We start from the raw sequence: 13022 nt of genomic DNA, 5'->3' as shown, positions 1-13022 counted from the left end.
CCAGGACCATATCCTAGTCTCCTATTTCAGGCATGAGTGGCCCATGAGGGACCTGTGGGTGATATGGTTACTGGAAGGACCCATAGATGCTTGGAAGGACTCTCTTAGTTGCCAAGTGGCTAAAAGCTGCACACAAACAGGTTTCAGCCAAAGAGAGAATTAACTGACACATAGCTGAGAAGTCTAAGAGTAATTGCTTTCCAGTATGGCTGGATCTAGGTGCAAAGCCATTATCGTCAGGACTCAGTTTCTCCCAGTCTCTGGGTTTTGCTTTGCTCTGAGAGGATTCATTCTCGGGCAACATGGCCCCTGGAAGCTCTGAGCTCATGTCCTCCCAGCTCCAAGAGAATGGAATGAGTCATTTTCTTATCAGACTGTTCTGCCCAAGCCTGAAACTGATTCTCACTGGGTCTGTGGGTTGACCTGCCCATCCTTGAACCAATCATTGGGGGTGAGAGAGGAAGATCAGCCCCAGGGAACATCTTGAACTGAGATTGCATGGAAAATCAGGTGCTACCTGATACCACCATGACAAGGGTAAGTCAGGCAGCCACCCTGATGGCTACCAATTGTAGGAAACCATCTCAGCAATGAAGGGAGCCCAGCTTGGGGACAATGGAAGTGTGGGGCTCAGCTGCTTTCTGCACACCCCTCTGCCCTCAGCTCCCTGCTTCTGCTTCTAAAAAGTATTGCCAAACACTTCCCTCCCTACTCTTCTCCTCTCATCTCCTCCTCTCCTTGGCCCTGTGGTTCCCACTGCCTCAGAGAGGCGAAGTAACTTGCCCGAGGTCACACAGCCAGCATACATGGCAGAGCCCAGAGGTGCACCCAGGCAGCTGGCCCCAGAGTCCAACTCTTGGCCTGGGAATAGCCTGAGGTGATTTGATTCCCCAGTGGCTGAAGGGAAGTGACGGGCAGCCTGAGGCTCTGAAGATAATCCCTTTCAATCTGGGTAGTTAATGGTCCTGATAGCCCTCATAGCAGAGGACAGCAGCCTCCTTAGCCAGCAGCCTCTGCCCTCAAGGTTCCTCCTACCCTGTGGCTCCATTTTCTTCCTACCCTCTAGCCATTTTCTGCTCCTCTCTATGTATCTCAAGGTCTTACTCTCCAGAGAGGACCTGCTTGCCTTGCGGCCACTTCTGATTCTAGCGCCCCTGCTGGACAAGCTTCCTGTGGCTCCTTTGGCTCACCCTGAGGCCAGGCTCAATTACTGGATGCTGGCGAGTGGTCACATGGCCACAGCACGTTCACTGGGATCAGGGAGCCAGCCTGGCTGATTGCAGGTGGGCAGTGGCCCACACTCCCGTACATCCTCTGTGGGAGTGGGACCATCCCCAGCTTCTGCCAGGACAGGGGTAAGAGAGCAACTTCCCAGCCTCCAGCAGCCCATTTTGGGGTCAAAACCAGCCTGGGGGGATGGGGGTGTGTGGGGAACAGGAGAAATAGGAGGGGCACATCTCCAAACTCCCTCCAAATCCTCACTCCTTTAGCTAACACTTTTTCTTTACTTTTTTAAAAATTGAGATGAAATTCACATAGCATAAAATTAACCACCTTAAAGTACAACTCAGTGGCACGTAGTCCATTCACAGTGTCGTGTAACCACCACCTCCGTCTACTTCCGAAACATTCTCATTACCCGAAAAGGAAACCCCATGCCCATTAGTGCCCATCAGCGGTCACTCTCCATGTCTTCCCCTCTCCCAGGCCCTGGCAACCACCTATCTGCTTTCTGTCTCTATGGATTTACCTATTCTGGATATTTCACGTAAATGGAATCATATCCAAATGGAATCACAATATGATCTTTCGTGTCTGGCTTCTTTCACTCAGCATAATGTTTCAAGGGTCATCCACACTGTAGCATGTGTCAGTACTTCATTCCTTTTTATGGCTGAGGGTAGATCACATTTTGTTTGTCCCTTCATCCATTGATGGACATGTGGGTTGTTTCCACCTTTTGCCTATTGTGAACAGTGCTGCTATGAACGTTCATGTACGAGTATCTGTTTGAGTACCTGTTTTCAATTCTTTGAGGTCTGTAACTTTAGTTAACATTTTGATGCTACTTTTATGAATTTATTTATTTATTTATTTATTTAGCTGCGTTGGGTCTTCGTTGCTGCGTGGGCTTTCTCTAGTTGCGGCGAGCGGGGGCTACTCTTCGTAGGGGGTCCAGGAGGTGGACGACCAGCTCGACTGGGGGGCCTAAGGCTGCCCAGGAAGCAGCTCCCCAGCCCTCCACCACCCAGGGCCACCAGGGGGCGCCAGAGCCTCGAGCAAACTCGCTGCAGCCCGTGAGGTCGCCGCCTGGGATTCCGGCCAAACTCGTGCCCGGGAAGTTCGTGCGCCCCACGCTGATCCCCGGGCAGGGGTGGGGATCGCTGGAGTAACTAGGTTGTACGTCCTCTGCAGAGCCATTAGGACCTTTAATTACCGGGATTGGAAGTGAATAATTATCTGCGGTGCCCCAGGCCACTGAGTCACTTCCCCTCAGAAACCAGATTCCCGGGGCGGAAGAGGGGGCGGCTCGCGGCTCCCTGGGCTGGGGGTCCTTGGGGTGGGCGTGGGGTGCGGGGCCGGCGCTGACGATTTTGATCAAGGTCTGAATTCTGGAGCCTGAGTGTAAATCAGTGCTGGGCCACTTACCGGCTAGGATACTTCGCCTCTCTCGTCCTCAGTTTCCTCCTCTGTCAGATGGAGGGAAACAACATTCTCTCCATATGGTTTGCTGGGATCGTTAAACCCATAGAAAGCCCTCAAAATGATGCCTGGCACATACTGCTCTCATAATAGTTAATTCTGTTTTTACTATCACCGTTATTATTACTTGGGTATAGTAGGTAGTTAAAGAGCTGCGGTTCTGCAATCAGATAGACCTGAGTCTAGACCAGCTGCTTCAATCACTTGCCAGTTGTGTGGCTTTTTTCACTGTCTTATGCCTCAGATTCATCATCTGAAAAGTAGGGAAATTCATAGCAAACCATTCACAGTGGGGAGGGGTTGGAGAGATATAATATTGCCGGTGGTGGTCTCAGCTGGACACACACTTTTGGAGAAGGAGTCCAGATTATAAAAACTGGACTCCTTTTTTAGGCAGGGACTTTGGGCAATTTTAGACTGGAAAGCACTGGGAGGACAGAAAAGGGAACTAAATCTTTGGCAAGGAAGCAGGGGGTGTAGATGGCATCAGGCACCTGGGCTCAGCAGATTAGACCCCAGCCCAGGAATCTAGCCCTGAGAGTTCTGACAGCCGAGGAGGAAAGAGGAAGGGCCCAGTTTCATAATTCTTTTCTGGCCAAGGATGCCCTTTCCTGAACCTTCCAGCCTCAGCTGGACCTTGATGGGTGGGGAACGTGGTGGTTGGACACCCCTAGAGCTGTCTTGAGCTCTGTATTAGTTTACTATTGCTATGTAACAAATTACTCCCCAACTTAGTGGCTTGAGATGGTAAACATTTATTATTTCATGTGATTTCAGGAATTTAGGAGCAGTTTAGCTGGGTGTTTCTGGCTCAGGATCTTTCATGAGGTTGTAGTCAAAACATGGGCTTGAGCTCCCTTCATGTGAAGGCTTGACTGGGGTTGGAGGATCCACTTCCAAGATGGTGCACTCAGATGCCTGTTGCCAGGGCGTCTCTGTTTTTTCCTGGCTGTCGGCAGGAGGCCTCAGTTCCTCACCACGTGGGCCGCCCAACAAAGCTGTTTGAGTGTCCTCATGAGGTGCTTCAAGAAAAAGAAGCAGAGCCAGAGATAGAGTGTGACAGCAGTGGGGAGGGGTCTGTTCCAGGTTTGGTGGTCAGGGACCTCCAGGGCGTGAATGAAGTGAGGGATGGAAACATCTGGTGGAAGGACATTCTGGGCGGAGGAAATAGCCAGTGCAAAGGCTCTGAAGTGGGAACATGAAGGTATATTTGAGGAACGGTGAGGAGCCCAGTGTGATCCAGTTATCCCTCGATAACAATCAGATACAGAGCATTCACTGAGTGCCCACTAAGGACTAAATGTCCTACACAATTTCACTTTCCTTTACCCACTACTGTGATGCCCATTTTACAGACTGGGGACACCGAGGCTCAGAAAATGGAAGTCTCTTGCTAGAGGTAACACAGTAGTGCTGGGATAAAAACCCAGGCCTGGAAAGCTCCAGCACCAGCTGTCTTAGTCCATTTTGGAGGGACATGAACATTCAGTCCATTGCATTCTGCCCCCGGTTTCCCCAAATGCACGTCCTTCCCGCATGCAAAATGCATTCATTCCATCCCAAGAGCTCCCAAAGGCTTAACTCCTTCCAACATCAACCCAAAAGTCTATAGCCCAAAGTCTCACCTTAATCAGTTATGAGTGAGACTCAAGGTATGATTCATTCTGAGGCAAATTCCTTCCCAGCTGTGAAGTCAAACATGTTATGTGTTTTCAAAAGACAGTGGCGGGACAGGCATAGGACAGGCACTCCCATTCCAAAAGGGAGAAATAGGAAAGAAGAAAGGTCCCCAGCAAGTCCAAAACCTTAAGGCTCCAGAATAATCCTCTTTGGCCTGCCTTCTGGACACACGGGGTGGTGTTCTTGCCCCCGGAACTTTTCTGGGCAGGAGTTGGGCCCCAAGATTCTATGCTGCTCCCATGGCTTTGCTGGGCTCTCCTGGGCTGGAACATCGCACAGGTAGCTCCACCTGGCTGGCGGCCCTCTGGCTGGCTGGTGCCTCCACAGCCCCTCCGACGTCCAGGTGGAGGCAGCCATGCCCCCCACAGCTTGGCTAGTTGCAGCGCGTGCTGCACTGCTCAGGGCCTGCGGGAGCGGTGCCCAGTCCCCCCACCTTGTGTGGAGAGCGGAGCCCTGCAGCGAAGGCCCCTCCTCCGAAATACTCCTCCCACACAGGCCCTTGCGCTCCGGGCCTGTGATGAGAGGGCAGCCCTGATGAGCTCCGAAAGGCCTGTGGGGTCATTCTTCCATTGTCTTGGACAGGCCTCTGCAGCATCCCTCTTTTCTTTCTGGGCCCTCACCAGAACCACCCTTAATGGTGGGTTCATGGCAGTGCAGGCTTTTTCTAGCACGCACCTCCAAACTCTTTCAGTGTCTGCCGATCACCCCGTTCCAAAGCTGCTGGCACGTTTTTAGGTATTTCTTACAGCAGAACCCCCGCTTCTCGGTACCGATGTTCTGTCCTGGCCTGTTCGGGCTGCTGTAACAAAATACCATAAATTGGGTGGCTTATAAACTACAGACATTTATTTCTCACAGTTCTGGAGTCTGGGAAGCCCAAGATCAAGGTTTTGACAGATTCAGTGACTGGTGAGAGCCAGGTTTCTGATTCAAAAGTGGTGTCCTCTAGCTGTAACCTCATATGGCAGAAGCAGAGAGGGCTCTCTAGGGGGTCTCTTTACAAGGGCACTGATCCCATTCCTGACATCTCTGCTCTCATGATCAAATCACCTCTAAAGGCTCCACCTCCTAATACTATCACCTTGGTGGTTAGGATTTCAACATGAATTTGGGGGGATATAAACTTTCAGGCAATTATACCAGTCATTACCCAGCTAGGGAGCAGACCAGCCACTCAGGCCCCCTCCCCACCTGCAGCCCAGACCTTGTTCTCAGTAGGGAGGGAACACTCTGCAGAAGCACATTTTACAGATGCGGACACCAAGGCCTCCACTCACTGGCTGGGCAACAGTCTTGACTCTCAAGCTTCAGTGTCCTCATGTGTGGCCACCACTCTTCACAACCCTTGAGGGATGTATGACTCACATCCAATTATAGATTATAATCAACACTCTTTATTGAGCACATGCTCTGCGGAAGTGCCACCCAACCTCCCAAGCTCTTAATGCATCAAATTCTCCCCCACAACCCAATGAGGTAATTGTAATTTTTCCCATTTTACAGATGAGGAAACTGAGGCTTAGAGAGTCTAAGTGATCACGCAGCTAAGAAGATGCTGAACACTCAATTCTAAACCTGTCTGAGTGACCCCTAGAGCCTTCATTCTTAATTATGGGCCCCCTCAGACGATGGCTTCCTGCCCTTGAAGTGGGGAGAGACTCTTATCAGGGCTAATGATTTAATTTTTCAGTGCCTCAGTCTCTTCATCATAAAATAGGGATAATAATAATAATAGTACCTATCCCAAGGCTGATGTGAGATTTAAATGAGTTAACATACGTAAAACATTCAGAGCTAGTACAGCAGCCACTAACCACGTGTGGCTATTTAAATTTTAATTCATTAACATTAAATAAAGTTATGAATTCAGTTCCTCAGTGACACTAGCCACATTTCAGGTGCTCGGTAGCCTCATGTGGTGACCATGTTGCACAGCACAGATAGAACATTTCCATCATCACAGAAAGTTCCATCTGTCAGCACTGGTAGAGAGCAATACATGGCATGAAGCAAGCCTCAAAAACTGTTAATCACATTATAATTAATCCTAGATCATTAGCTATTGTAATTATATCTATTAGCATCTATTAATCCTATTCTAGCCTATTGGTTTTTTTGTTGGTTTTTTTGTTTTTGGCTGTGTTGGGTCTTTGTTGCTGTGCGTGGGCTTTCTCTAGTTGCGGTGAGCGGGGTCTACTCTTCATTGTGGCACGCAGGCTTCTCATTGCGGTGGCTTCTCTTGTTGTGGAGCACGGGCTCTAGGCGCGCGGGCTTCAGTAGTTGTGGCACTTGGGCTCAGTGGTTGTGACTCGCGGGCTCTAGAGCGCAAGCTCAGTAGTTGTGGCACACGGACTTAGTTGCTCCGCGGCATGTGGGATCTTCCCGGGCCAGGGCTCAAACCCATGTTCCCTGCATTGGCAGGGGGATTCTTAACCACTGCGCCACCAGGGAAGTCCCTGTTATTTTTATATTTATTATTAATATGTAATATACTATTAAGTGCTATTATTGTTAGTCCTAGAACTGTTAATATGATGTTACATTGATTATTAATCTTATTACTATTCTCTTGTTATTTCATATTTATTATTATTAATCCTATCACCATTATTATTATAAGCTACTATTAATACTATTAACCTTAGACCTAACTATTATTATTATATTATTACCACTAATATCCTATTGTTATTTTATATTTGCTATTAATCCTGTAATAGTTAACAGTATTATTAATTAGACCTAATAATTATTGTTACATTATTATATTTATTGTTATCGATCCTTTTATTTATTTATTTATTTTTTAATTTTAATTTTATTTTTTTGGCTGCTTTGGGTCTTCGTTGCTGGGCACAGGCTTTCTCTAGTTGTGGCCAGCGGGCACTACTCTTTGTTGCGGTGCAAGGGCTTCTCATTGTGGTGGCTTCTCTTGTTGCAGAGCACAGGCTGTAGGCACGTGGGCTTCAGTAGTGGTGGCACACGGGCCCTAGAGCATGCAGGCTTCAGTAGTTGTGGCACACAGGCTCAGTAGTTGTGGCTCGCGAGCTCACTAGTTGTGGCTCGCAGGCTCTAGAGCACAGGCTCAGTAGTTGTGGCACACGGGCTTAGTTGCTCCGCAGCATTTGGGATCGTCCCAGACCAGAGATCAAACTGGTGTCCCCTGCATTGGCAGGCGGATTCTTAACCACTGCGCCACCAGGGATGTCCCTATCGATCCTTTTATTATTAACCCTGTACTGGCTAACTTTTGTTTTGTTATTAATATCAGCTGTTAATATCACTACTAATAGTCCGAATAAGCATTTACTAATAGTTATTGACTACTGTTTTGTTACTGTTATTAGTCCTGAGAGTCTCTGACCCCTGACTTGGCAGGCAGTAGGTGCGCTCAAACAGCGTTTTTCACGGCCGGAAGGAAGGGCGGTCTGCTCCCCCAGGACCGCTTTGCTTGTTTCCGGGGAATTCGAATAAACCTCTTTCTCCCTTTGGGCCCCAATGACCTGTGAAGTGGGAGGAGCCAAGGCCGGGCAGCCTACCCGCGGAGAAGATGAAATCGCTGCTAGGAGCCGTGATGCTCTCAAATCTAGGGCAAGGCGGTGGAGGGGTATTCGCTGTAAACCCTTTGCCTTTCTAAGGAGAAACAAAAACAGAGTGAGAAGTTTCGATCGCGGTGAGCATTGAAACAAGAAACTGGACTCTGGAGGGGACGCGTGGTGAGAAGAAATTAAACGAGAAAGGAAACCACTTTGGGGCGCAGAGAAATCTGGCGCGAGAGAAGGCTTGCACTGTGATTAAAAAGGGGAAGAGCCACAAGTCTCCATTTAAGTCAGCAGAGCTGCTGTGAGAGGGAAAGTGCTTGTGGCTGGCAGATTTCAGCAACCATTTGACAACTGCTGTGTACCTGGCTGCTCTGTTGGCGCCACCTGGCAGCTGTGTGACTGCAGTCAAGTAATTGCTCTCTCTGGGCCTCAGTCTCCCCAAGTATAAGAAAGAGATAATAATATGGGGCGATCAGGTTAGGCTTCCCCGATAACTTACTCCCTTTGCCCCCCATCCTCAGCTGCTGTGTGAACATCACTGGGGCACCTCCTAATGGGTTGCCAACTCAGACACTGCAGCTCGAATGCAAAGCTCAACAGGTCCTTCTGTGCAAAACCCTCCATGGCTCCCTACTGCTCCCAAAATAATTCCCAAACTTGCCACCAGGACCTTCAAGTCTCCATGTGATGGACCTGCCTTCATCTCTTCCCATCTATCAGTCTAGGCATCACCAATGCTTTCTTGACTTTCCTTGAATGCACCAAGCTTATTCCCATCTCAGGATCTTTGCACTTGCTGTTCCTTATCACTCCTGGATCCTTCTTATCGTGGGGTGGAGGGGAGAGGTGGTCTCATCCCAAATATTAGCTCCTCAGGAGGTCCTCCAAGCCTCCAGTCTAAGATAGCCTGGGAAGCGCTCTCCATCCTGTAACTGTTTCGTCATCTTCATAGTACATTATCCCATTTACCTATTTATTTAAGCTCTGTGTCCCCTCAAAGAATGTCAGCTGAGGACAAGGGATGCCCATGAGGGCAGGGATATTTGTCTGTCTTGTTCAATGCTGTGTCCCCAACACCTAGAACAATGCCTGACACACATATTTGTGGAAAGCACATGTTTGTGGCCAGTTACTTCAAGGTTATTGAACTCTAAGGATCCTACAGCCGACAGGCCCCCTTCCGCCATCTGGGTGAAATCTGGAAATCCCCATCTTCTGGGGGAACCCCTTCCTGTAGCTCCAACAGCAGGACTCAGGCCTGATTGTTTAACAAACACTCATGCAGCAGTGTTTTCCCTTGGGCAGAGCCCCTTGCTAAGTGCTTTAATGCATTAACTCACTTAATCCTCACAACGACCCTGTGAAATGGGTACTCTTATTTCCATTTCATAGATGAGGAAATTGAGGTACGGAGAAGTCAAGTCATTTGCCCAAGGTTAGTAAGAGGGGGGAGGCAGGGGAATGGACGAGTGTGCTGTCTGGAAAGGGGTGATGTGGCTCCTGCAAGCTGGGGGTGTGAGCGACTTGTTTCCTGTTGTGGGAGGGAGAGAAGAGCAGACATTCCTCTCTCCCCCCCCCTCCCATGTGTTGGGGGAAGGGCTGGCTGGGTGTATGCTCCCCCTCAGGCTAGTGGGGACCCCCCTGTGAACCTCACCCCACATAAGGCTCATAGATAAAATGAAAGTAGCCCCGGGGAGAGCAGAGAGGGAGGCCCAGAGGCTATGGGAGCAAGCGATCTGGGAGGGCTTCCTGGAGAAAGATGCACTCCTGGAGTTGGGGGACGGATGGGCCCATAGAGGCCAGTCTATAGGGGCATGGGCTGCGACAAGAGCAGAGCTGAGGGTGGCGCTATGGGGGTCTGCTCAGTACAGTCGCGGATAGTCGGGGCCGGGCGGGGTTGGGATCTTTCCCCGGTTGATGATGAAAGCTGCGGTCGCTATTGCACTGACCGGCCCGGCGCGCGCAGATAAGGCCCTGCAGGAGGGAGTCGGCAGGGTCGCGCCCCCTCGAGGCCAGGCGCCTCGGCCCGGCCCCGCCCTCAGACCCCGCCTTTCCTTCATCTGGCCCCGCCCCCGCAGTGTGGAGGCACCCGGTGGCCCCTGGCGCTAGGTGGGTGGGGCCAAGGTTGCCCCGCCCCTCCTGCCGTTCATTCCCTTCTTTAGGTTGTGCGATACTAAATCGGGTGGGTGATCTGTGGGCGTGGCTTTACAAGGCCCCGCCTCTCCCCGGGCTGGCTTTTGAGACCCCAGGACCTGGTTAGTCGCAGAGGAGCAGGACTGATGGGCGGGGCGAGGGCTGGCCCCGCCCCTGGGCCTGTTTTCTCCCCGCCCCCTGCCAAGTCTGGCTCGCGGGCGGACTGGGGCGGGGCCTGGTGTGGCCCCGCCCCACCCTGGCCCCGCCCCTGCCGTGGCCGCCCTCCCCCGCCGGGCTCCGCTCGCACAGCCGGTTCCTCTTTACATAACGGCGCGCGGCGGCATGGGCTCGGGCCACCGCCTCCGCCCGGCCGCCCGCCCGGACTGTCGCGGCCCGCGGTGGAGACGGCGGCCTCAGCAAAGTTTCCCCGGTGGCGGCCCGGAGGCGCATCCTCCCGCAACTGTCAAGCGCTGGCGGCGGAAATGATGAGGCGCTGGCCATTTTCCGAGCCCGGGTTTCCTGCCTGAGCCCCGCTCGAGCGAGCCGCGAGCCAGGAGCCGGCGCGCGGGAGAGAACGCGCCCGGGGCGGGGGCCCTCCCGCCCCCTCGGGATTTCGGGGGTCCGGGGGCGCGCGACGCCATGGGCCGGCCGGGCCCGGACCCCCTCTCTTTCAGGTAAGCCCGCCTTTCCCAGCGCTCCCCTCCGCCGGGGCTGGGAGGGCTTTAATGGGGGAAGAGGAGGCCCCGTGTCCAGTTCTGCCCAGTATCTGTGCACTCCCACAACAGCCTAAAATATTGTCCTGAAGCTAACTCAGATGGAGGTGTTCAGGGGTGACCGCTCCCCAGCTCCTGCGACACCCTGCCAGCCGACACCCCCAGCCACACACGTGTTGGGGATGTAATGGGGGTAGCTGAGGCAGTGGGGGAGGCGCTGAGAGAGGGTATGGCTAATACTCCCAGTCCGCCTCTTAACGTAGCCCAACCAGTCAACTTGCGCCTGGTGGCGGCGGGGGGGGGGGGCGGGGGGGGCCGGCCCGGCTTGGTACCTTGAAAGTGAAAGTAGTGAAACTGAGCCCATGAGAATGGAAGAGTCCTCTTGGAGTGGGGCGCAGGCCCCTCCCCACTCTCCCAGGCCAGGCCATGTGGCTAAGAGGGTAGCCCTCCCCCCCATTCCAGAAGCCCCTCTCCCCATTCCCTGCATCAGGGAGGTGGGGTGGCCCAGGCACCCCATGCTGTAGAATCTGGGGGTTCAAAAGGGTTAGGGCTCTCACAGCTCAGGTCTCTTTGGGCTGGTACCCTCCCACCCTGGACCTGGGGCTCCAGGGGAATCCTCCCACCAAAAAAAATGGGACACAGGTCATTGGCCTAATAGGTCAGCAGGGCTGGGAAGGTATTTCAGAGGCCCTTAATGCCTGGTGCAGAAATCCCCTCCCTTCCCTCATTCTGTTCCTGGGGGCTTTCGGGGCAATGGGGACTGCATTTGAGGAACTGGGGGGGGCCTGCCTGCCATTCCACTTTTTTTCCTGAGTTTCCTCATTCTCCTGTTTCTCTTCCCCATTCCTGGGCCACAATGATGTAGGTGAGGAGGTCACTGCCTGCAGCTGGGGGCCTCCAGGGAGGGGAATGGCCAGGCCGGACCGAGTGGGAGGAAGTGAAATTGGGCTACAGGCGGGGGGCTTCGGAACAGAGGGCCTGGCAAGGCCAAGTCTGAAGGGCCAAGGTCCAGCTTTGGGGGCAGGAGGGGCAGAGATCTGACCCGCACCCCCTGGCCTGGGAGATGAGCCTCCTCTGACACCCACCAGCTGCCAGGCTCAGCTGGGGCAGCTGGCCCATCCCCATTTACAGTCCAACCCTGAGGCCCCTGTCAGAGCTGTGGGTGTATGGATCTCCGGGGTTGTGGGTGCGAGTTGTATCTGGATTTCCCATTGCTGACCTGGCTGCCAGAGCGGAAACAGCCCTGGAGGCTCTCCGGGGCCTGCGGGGGCCAGAGACCCAGCTCTAATGGGGGGAGAGCCGGCTGAGGCCGCCTTGTCAGGCTGGGGTCAGCAGATGAGAGGCCAGGGCCTGTTTTGGGAAGTTGGAAGGGTTTTTAATACACTTTTTCTGAGCCTTTTCCCACAACCCCCCTCTGGGAGGGAAAAATCCTTCTGAGCCAAAGGGTGAACATTCCTAGAACTTGTGTGAGTCCCCGTGGGCCACAGAGGCAGCCAGCTGGGAAGGGGCTGGACTAAAGTATCAGCTTCTGGCGTCTGAGGACCTTCAGGGGCTCAGCAGCGGCAGAGGAGGGTCCTGGAAGCTTAGGTTCCATTCCCTCACTGCCTTTTTTCCAGCTGAGGGCATGGGCAAGTGATACTTGTGAACCTCAGTTTCCCCTATGTGAAATGGGGTAATAATAGGTTTGTGGTAGGGTATGTAATAAGCCTGGCATTGAAAGGGTTCAATTCCAGGTGGTGGTGGTGGTGGTGGTGGTGGTGGTTTTCATCATTACCACCATTAGTGTTATTGTTACTGGCTGTGGAATGTTTGTTCATCAGCATCCCTTGAGCACCACCTGCACGTGCAGCTCTGGGGTTTCCTGAGTGTTTGGGAGAAGAATTCTGGAGACCCAGGCAGGATGAGGTGATGGTGCTTCCTGGCTATATGGCCTTGCTTAACCACCCCAGCCTCCGTTTCTTCATCTGTCAAATGGGTGTGATAATAGTACCTACTTCTTTAGGGTCATTGGAACCACGAATGAGTGAATTCACAAAGTGTTCATTTAGCGTGGCTTGGTCAGCAGGAAGAATAGTAATAAGGATGAGATTGTTATTATCTTGTTTGTTGTGGATGTTAGCTCTGCTCGTTTTCCTTCCAGATCCACCCGCGCCCACCCCCCCACCCCCCCCACCCCCCCATTCTTCTGAACCCTGGGCTTGATCCTTCTCCAATAAACAGAACTCTCTAATACAAATTAGATCCTGTAGAA

General features: G+C 52.5%; 1 protein-coding gene across 4 annotated transcripts in view; it reads left to right on the top strand.

The window, feature by feature from the left end:
• Nucleotides 1–10392: 10392 nt before the first annotated feature.
• Nucleotides 10393–13022, top strand: part of SH2B3 (SH2B adaptor protein 3) — a 38902-nt gene continuing 36272 nt past the window's right edge. For all 4 annotated transcript variants that reach the window (XM_061170038.1, XM_061170039.1, XM_061170037.1 and 1 more), the window contains exon 1: nt 10393–10732. The gene's annotated coding sequence lies outside the window, so the exon portion shown is untranslated. The remainder of the gene's footprint in view (nt 10733–13022) is intronic.

This window comes from Eubalaena glacialis, chromosome 15 (assembly GCF_028564815.1).
Source record: "Eubalaena glacialis isolate mEubGla1 chromosome 15, mEubGla1.1.hap2.+ XY, whole genome shotgun sequence".
In the NCBI taxonomy this organism is placed as follows: Eukaryota; Metazoa; Chordata; class Mammalia; order Artiodactyla; family Balaenidae; genus Eubalaena; species Eubalaena glacialis.
The sequence above is the reverse complement of the archived record's forward strand: the minus strand, read 5'-3'. Positions and strand labels throughout refer to the sequence as shown.